Source organism: Aplidium turbinatum, chromosome 5 (genome assembly GCF_918807975.1).
Source record: "Aplidium turbinatum chromosome 5, kaAplTurb1.1, whole genome shotgun sequence".
NCBI classification, from domain to species: domain Eukaryota; kingdom Metazoa; phylum Chordata; class Ascidiacea; order Aplousobranchia; family Polyclinidae; genus Aplidium; species Aplidium turbinatum.
In genome coordinates, this window is record NC_137476.1 from 37,455,576 (window position 1) to 37,463,881 (window position 8,306).

General features: G+C 35.4%; 1 non-coding gene across 1 annotated transcript; it reads right to left on the reverse strand.

Moving 5' to 3' along the window:
- Positions 1–7,923: 7,923 nt before the first annotated feature.
- LOC145771432 (U6 spliceosomal RNA) lies at positions 7,924–8,026 on the reverse strand. Its single transcript, XR_014289222.1, has one exon. It is a non-coding gene; the product is annotated as a U6 spliceosomal RNA (small nuclear RNA).
- Positions 8,027–8,306: the final 280 nt, after the last annotated feature.

Genomic DNA, 8,306 nt, shown 5'->3' on the forward strand with positions numbered 1-8,306 from the left:
GGTCTACTACGGTTCGGCGTCCAAGGTCATCTGATCGTTTTGATCCTCGATATACGGTTCCGACTGTTAACACCCACAGTCAGTCATGGTGTGGGGAAGTTTTTCTGGAGAGAAGGGAAGGGGAGGCCTGCACTTTCTTCCAAAAAACACAAAAATGAACGCTGATCTCTATATGCAAGTTTTGGAGGAGCATATGCTCAATTTCTTCCACATTCATGGCTCCGAGGTATTCATGCATGATAGTGCACCCTGCCACAAATCTAAAAAAGTAACAACTTCCTTGAACACCAACAAATAAATGTTCTTGAATGGCCTGGCAACAGCCCGGATTTAAATCCCATCGAAAATTGCTGGCACAAAATGAAGAGAACAATGGCCGAAAAAAAAAACTCCTAACCTGGATACTCTTAAAGAAGAGCTGAAAAAAGTGTGGTGTCTGGAAATGACACCGGATTATTTTAGAAATTTAAGCGACTCTTTGCCCAAACGCTTGCAAATGGTTATCAAAAACAAGGGCAATATGACAAAATATTAACAAAAGTGACTATTTTTAATAAAAGCGTTATTACAAATAAACCTGTGTTTTTCTTAAAAATAAGGTAGGTCTCAAGTCATTTTGCGGTAGCTGTACTTTTATTGCAAACCTCGTTTGTACAAAATGAACAAGATTATGTCATTGAGAATTAAATATCGCAAATTTTTTTGGACAAATAATTCTGTAGAACTTTTTCCTTCGTACGAGTCGGTAGCAGTCATATTATTTCATCTACGCACTGCAACCATTGGACCGTGCCGCTATCAATCATTGTAAGATTGGCTTTTCCTTTGCAAGATAAGAAAGTAAGAAAATTGGGAACTGTCTGGAGGCAATGGAAGTTCGTAACAATGACAGAGCTGCAGCCAAAACAGAAAACTTCAACAGCACAAAAGTGTTTTTGTCAAGGCCTCAAAACCTTGCTTAGTTTGTAAAGTTACATTATCTTGTATAACTTTTAACTGAAGTTACGAACCCACAATTGTGAAAGTCTATCAACCTCCTCAAAAAAGATGTTTGCGAAGACAGATAGTCTATTATTCCCATGGCATACTTCTGCAATTCTTTTCAACTTCGCTTACCTGGAGATTCGGTTGATTTTGCTGTGAAGTTTTCCAGAGCTTGCAAGGAACCCGTGACCGTGTTTCCTGTAGCAATAAAATAAAAGCAAAGAAAGGTATAGAAAGTCTTTCCCATTGTGCTTGCTGGAATTGAATTAACTTACTCTTCTTCATCAACAATAAGTTAAGGCCGAGGTGAATTTTTCATCAGTAATTCCTATCAAGCTTGCCTAGATGCAAAAAAAACATCAATTTTATCGTTATATCAAAGACACTGAAACTTTACAATAACAACGAAACTTGATGTTTTCATGTGCTTTGCATGTAAACTTCTTGCACGATTAAATTTTTTAAATGTTGAAAAAAAAATAGAAGCTTAACGCAAGCGCTGCACTATCTAGCCACAGCAAATTGTGGTGTAAACCATTTTTCTGGGTGTTCAGTGTTCACTTATTCAGTAAACTTTAAACATATAGGAAGAGTTGCCATACTGTCCTTATTTCTAAGATTTGTCCTTACTTTGAAGGGCAATGTCTTAGAAAAAAATTTTGTCCTTATTTCTAAGAAATGTCCTTGATTTGAATTGAGTTCTTATTTTGTCTTATTTTCATCAATTACAAAACTTTAATATTTTTGAATATATCAACAAGTGGTGTAAGTAAGTGGTAACCTATAAGCAGAGATGGGCGTGATCTTGATCTTGAAGATCACAAGTGATCTTGAAGATCAAGATCGTGATCTTCAAGATCACTTTTTTTTGGTGATCTTGATCTTGAAAGTCAATAAGATCAAGATCACTTTGGAATTTCAGTTGACTTGCTATATATTTTCGAGACATTTTTTTGAACTGGTACTGTACAAAGTAGCCTAATTAGTGGTAATTACTACCATTTAACCACTAGTAATATGACTCATGCGTCTAATAAAAATTGATTTGAAATCTCAATGAGTTTGGTTAATGTTGCCATTTCAAAATTGAAAAAGCTTTCTGTGGTAACCAGTTTAAGGCTGTATATCAACACATGAGAAGAAATGACTAAAATTTGTTAACATTTCTGTTTTGCGAATTCTAAAAATTTGTTTTTGCTTTCGTTGATCCAATCTTAGATGTTTGAAAAGTTTAGGTTGGCGATGCTAAAAAAGGACTCTAGTCGACTTTGGTCATGTGAAATGGCTTATTGCAGACTGCAATGAACCAACTAGACTTCGAATTGTTTAAGATATAGGCTAAGAATAAAGAAATAATACATAAAATGTGTAAATAGATGCTATCCCTTTTTGTATAGTTTTTAATTTTGTTTTTAATTTTGTTTTCTACGGTAGGCTACCCCAAAAAGTGATCTTGAAAATGATCTTGATCTTCAAGATCACGATCTTGACCTTGATTTTCAAGATCACCTAAACAGGTGATCTTGCCCATCTCTGCATATAAGATGTGTCAATACGGGGAGAGCAACAGTAAGACTGGCAAATTGTTTTATTTGTGGGAAATGTGATAAAAGAAAACATGCAGTTGGGGATTGCAAAGAGTTTTTGTTATGGAATTGAAACAGTGACCAACTTCTGTTACTAGGGTGATCAAATAAATGGAAGTGGTGGATGCGAAGCAGATGTGACAAGAAGGGCAAGGCTAGGTTGAGCAAAGTTCAGGGAATGTGGGGAAATGTTATATGGAAATTTTTTTTAATTAAAAATGAAAGAGAAAATCTTTCGGTGTGGCGGGTGGTCGGCAATATTGTATAGCAGCGAAACATGGATATTAAGAGAGAGTAATATGGCTATTTAGAGAAGAATGGAAAGGGCAGTGGTGAGAGCAATGTGTGGAGTAAAAACCAGAAGAGCAAAAAGACTGAAAACCGATAGATGTGCTTGAGATGAGGGAGATTATTCAACAGTTTTCCAGGGCAAACGGAGTAAGATGGGAAAGATATGTAGAACTAAATAGGGACGAAGGAAGTTTTCTTTGAAAGACATTGACTTTGAAGGTAGATAGAAAGAGGAAACGGGAATGCTGAAAAAGAACATGAAAGGAACAGGTGAAGAACGAGACACAAAATCTGACTAAACGATAACGATGCGATAAACAGAACGAGATGGAGAATAGGAGTGGACCAGGAAAAGAAGCATAGTGAAATCTCAGCACGAAGTATTTTTTACAGACAAGGAGTTGCTGGAAAAGATTGTTTCTGGCAAAAAGTATGGAATTTGACATGTCATGGCACGTATAAATGCAAAGATTTGTTCAAAAACGTTTATTTCATTCCGTATAAGAATTTGATCTTTTGTTGTCCTTATTTTGGGGTCCATGTCGATGGCAAGCCTGCATATAGGTCTACTTGTGTTTAAACACAAAACCAGAAAAGGCAAACAGTGGATCTGACTTGGTTAAACTACACCAAAAGCTGTTTTAAATACAAGTAGGCCGAGATAAGTTTTTTGAACAAGTGAATATCAAACCCGTTGAAAAAAATTACAAATTCACTACGTATAAGTTACTAAGTCATTTGACATTTATCTTTTATGTAATTTGTTGCTTTGATCGGTGGTCGCTACAGGTTTGTCAAGTTGAAATACCGCACTGTAGCCTACTTTATTGTAGGCTACTGTAGCCCAAAATTTTGTATTTTATTGCATCGCAATAAACCAGAATTACGACTCCATGTTGGACTATTTCCTCTTTGATTCCATCTTTGTAACTAAATCCAGAAGTGATTGAACAATGCTGCACTCATCTCTTGTACAATCTGCCTATTGTTGCTAAGAATGAACCAATAAGCTTTTTTGCTTTACTATTTTTTTTCAACAACTCCTGCACGTTTCTCCTTTCTGCCCTTGGGTTCTTTTGTCAGCTACAAGCCGATTTGGTATCGAACCATAAAACTCGTAATGACAAAGCCTCTGATAGGTATTCCTGGTTTGGGTAATAGCCTATTGCAAGTTAAAATTACCCCTATTGCTTTTTTGCTGTTTTGATTGTTTATATTTTGTTAGATAAACACTTCATACACAAATTATAGCTTTTCGGTAGTTGAAGCATGTTGTAAGGTTGTGATGAAAATGATCTTTTCTTAAAACTGTATTCTTACTTTTCCTTTTTACACTAAATAAGCTATTCTGTAGATAACATTACCTATGCAATTAATTTGCGGTTAAACGCTGGTGTTATTTCTATATTTGTGACAACTTAAGTTTAATTGTTATATCAATAATGATTATATGGGGTAGTCTATTCTGAACAAACTAAACCGTTTGATGCAAAGCAATAAAACAGCTTGTAAAAAAAAGACTTTCTCTGAGCTTGTTGGCATTAAACCTCTGACAAGCCTTCACCGTTTGCCTTCTGCATCGTTAATGATTATCAGCATCAAGAGGGAAGGACAATATTGACGGTTGCTTAATTAATCTGACTGTTTTCCTAGGTATAACGAATTCAAGCAATCACTAAGTGACGTCATTTCAAATGTAGCGATCCATTATTTCAACATATAAGTTTTCCTGCTTTTTACTAAAGTTTCTGTAATTTTCCATGTAAACTGCTCCCAAAGAAAATAGAAACCAATGTGGCAACATATCTATTATTATATTTAAGTGTAAGGATAGTTTATATTTAAGTATGAGTTGAATTTTACGGCTGTCTGACTACCTGATGAAAGTTCTATTTATCTAATTTATCTAGTTTGGCTATCTGACTCCATGAAATAATTTTCACACAATTGTTATTCGAATTATAATTTTAAGTTATCAGAAGGTGTTCGTATAATGTTGTAGGTCTATAACACAATTTGAATTTAAACAGTACAGAATAATGAAATTACAGGATAGTGAAACATTATTGTAATTACGGAACAGGGAAACATTATTACAAATCATTACATTTTTAGCTAAACAATCAATTTAATGTTTTCTGAGAGCTGAACTGGTCTAACTGGGCTGGTTTCATGTGAGCTGGTCCGATTTGATAGAGCTCGTCCGAATTGATAGAGCTCTTTGTCTAATTGAGCTGGTTTGATGTGATAGAGCTCTTGTCAAAGGGCGAACAAACCCTTTTATTTTCAGTTCCATTTTTTCTATTTACTTCGGGAGCAGTTTACATGGAAAATTACAGAAACTTTAGTAAAAGGCAGGAAAACTTATATGTTGAAATAATGGATCGCTACACAAACAATTCAAACTAAACATACTTAGGCATACGAAGTATGCCTATGGTTCAACAAGACAAACTCTCTACCGAAGCTCTAAACATACTTATTTACGAAGATCTGCTTTGCATCGGTTGTAATAGTTGAAAACATCAACAGTGGACTTCAAAAAAAGTTTTTTTTTGTTACCATTGAAGACATGTACTTTACAAATTTGGAGCAGATTATTAAGAATTTTATGAATCTGCAGTAGAAAAATCTTACAAAAGATAAACTTGGCGCTTCATTGCTTCCAAACCTCGGCTAGAGAAAGAAACATAATGATGATGATGATGTTTTAAAAATCAATGATATAATTTTGTTGCTGTCTATACAAAAGAAAAGCGTATTTGTGAAGCAACTTGGTTGGTTGGTTTTGGTATTGAATCTTTATCCTGGGACTGACAAAGCCTTGATTGGTTATTCCTGGTAGTTTCGCATACTTGTAGAAGCTCTTGACATAGGGCCGGTTACTGAGATTGGCAGAATGAAGTTTTCCGATTGTTGAAGTGAACCTGGCCGCGAGGAGTTGTGGTGTGAAAGCAGAAAGAGTGCAAACTAGTTTAATTGTCACTGCAAGAAATGCTCAGTTCAGCTTGTTTAAAATGTAAATGTGTTCAATTTCGTAAAATTCAAATGCTTCTGTTGCTTGCTAAAACCCAAACTATATTATTTTGAAGCAGCTTAATGGTTACTTACTTTACAGGGATAGAACGATCTGTTTCAACCTAATGCTGCCGATTTGTCGTAGTAGTTAATAGCGGTTTGTCACAGGCTTTCAGAAAATTCTCTTGACATGTTGTTATGATTTATTCATTGTCGATCTACCACTGCTGCATTCTTTTCGCGATAGCGTATTTTTATTTTTGAATCAGATCTACAGTGTCACCACATTATTGCCTGACTTATTGCTACTGTGCTATATACAAGAGAATATAATTGGTACTGTAGGCTAAGCGTAGTTTATTTGTAATGTGCAAGTAGCTGTAGCAGATGAGGTTGATCAATCAGAAGACAAAATTCAAACCACCTGATTGCTAACTTGACTCATGCACGTGATATTGTGTATTTCACATGTCTTTCAGACAATTCAAAGTAAACATACGTATTTACGAAGATCTGCTTTGCATCGGTTGTAATACGGGCAGTTGAAAACACCAACAGTGGGCTTCAACAAAAGTTTTTTTTTGTTACTATTGAAGACATGTAGCGTACTTTACAAATTTGGAGCAGATTATCAAGAATTTTAAGAATCTGCAATAGAAAAATCTTACAAAAGATAAACTTGGCGCTTCATTGCTTCCAAACCTCCACGAGAGTTCAGTTCAGTTGTTTTTTATTTATGACCATCATATCAAAAACAATACACGTCAACACAGCAAAGGTCGAGAAAAGGGTAGAAGCGACAAAACGCGAATGTTAAAACGTACTTGCGACCGAAGCAAGTTATTGAGTTGAAAGAAATTTGGCACGGTCGCCACACCTTCAGAAAAATTTAAGACCTAAAGCAAAAATAAAAAAAAATGTTAAAAAAAATAATGAACAAAAACAAATAGACTAAACAGCATATATTTAGGCTATAGGCTAGCTTTATTACCCCACATAGCTTTAGCTGATATATTTAAGATTTGTATGGACAGTTGCTATAAAGATCGGCCATGGTGCGTTATTAAGAGTGCTGATGGTCGTAAGGGGAACATGTCTTAACTCTTTCGCAACCACCGAGGTCACGACGTTTTAATCTAAATAACCAGACATTTTTCACAAAAACCTGTTGTATTTACGCCGTAATAATATCTCATGTGATCGACGTAGACGCACAATCTTGACATCAAATGAAAGCATACATCTTCAGCTACCCGAAGATGAAAAGTTTTGCAATAAAATTTAAAACATTCAATGTACAACTAGCAACTTTCTAAACGGTATTTTTTCTAATTTTTAAAAAAATTTAAAAATTGGCAGAGAAGTATACTTCATTATAATCTTTACTACCCAAGCATGATACAATAATATGAAAATATATGTGGTTTAATCGAATGCCAAAACAATTCTGCACATGAGAAAAATTTTACTTCATTTCTGCGCGCAATGCTTTAGGACAGGGGTCACCAAATGGCGGCCCGCGGGCCGCCTGCGGCCTACCACGCTGTATCGCTGCGGCCCGCGAAAGGTATCAGCGTACAAGTATGACCAAAAATACTTTTCTTGAGGAGTTAAAGAGCACGAAGGCAAAAATTACTTTCTGGGAAGCATATTTTCGCTTTGCATACGATTCCACCGACCAACCAATCAGATTATAGTTCTAGGTGGGGGTTACTTAAAGCTATTCCAATGCGATGTCCAGCCACACTGTCCCAGTGGTTGATTAAAACGTCTGTTTTCGAATTTCGAAAATGTCGAGCATAGGGTTGCTTATTATTTTTAAGTTTGCAAATGTCATGTAAACACTAGTGTGCGTTTCACCGTTATTGTGTTTCACGACCAGTGTTCTCTTTATGTAAGTTTTTGTTGGCAAAATAGGTCGGTGTGCCAATTCAATTTATAATAAATTGGCAAAATATTATATATAAATATAAAGACTTTTTCTGATTGAATTATGAAAATATTTAGCTTAGTACTGCAAAATGTTTTTTTTTTTTTTTTATAAAGACATATTGAACGCTTCACGATTTCGCGTGTCATCCTTGCACAGGGGCCATGCTAATCTTCTGTGTATCGTTCCAATTTTAGTATATCTACTGCCGAAGCAAGTTCTGCAAAATGTTGTTAATCAACAAATTCTTGCCACGCTGATAAGCATCGCAAGTGACAGTTGTCTATAACAAAAGAAAGACGGTTTTATAGACTCTCACAAAAAGGATGAAAAACCAACTCATTGCTTTTTGAAAGGGAAGACTGTTCATGAATTAGAATTACGATAGAATTACGATTTTTGGGTGATTTCTACAAGCATTTGTTTCATGGTGCCTGGTTTCTTTTTCCCTGTTATTGGAGCCTATTTTTCGCTGATATCTTTGTAGGTCACTATTG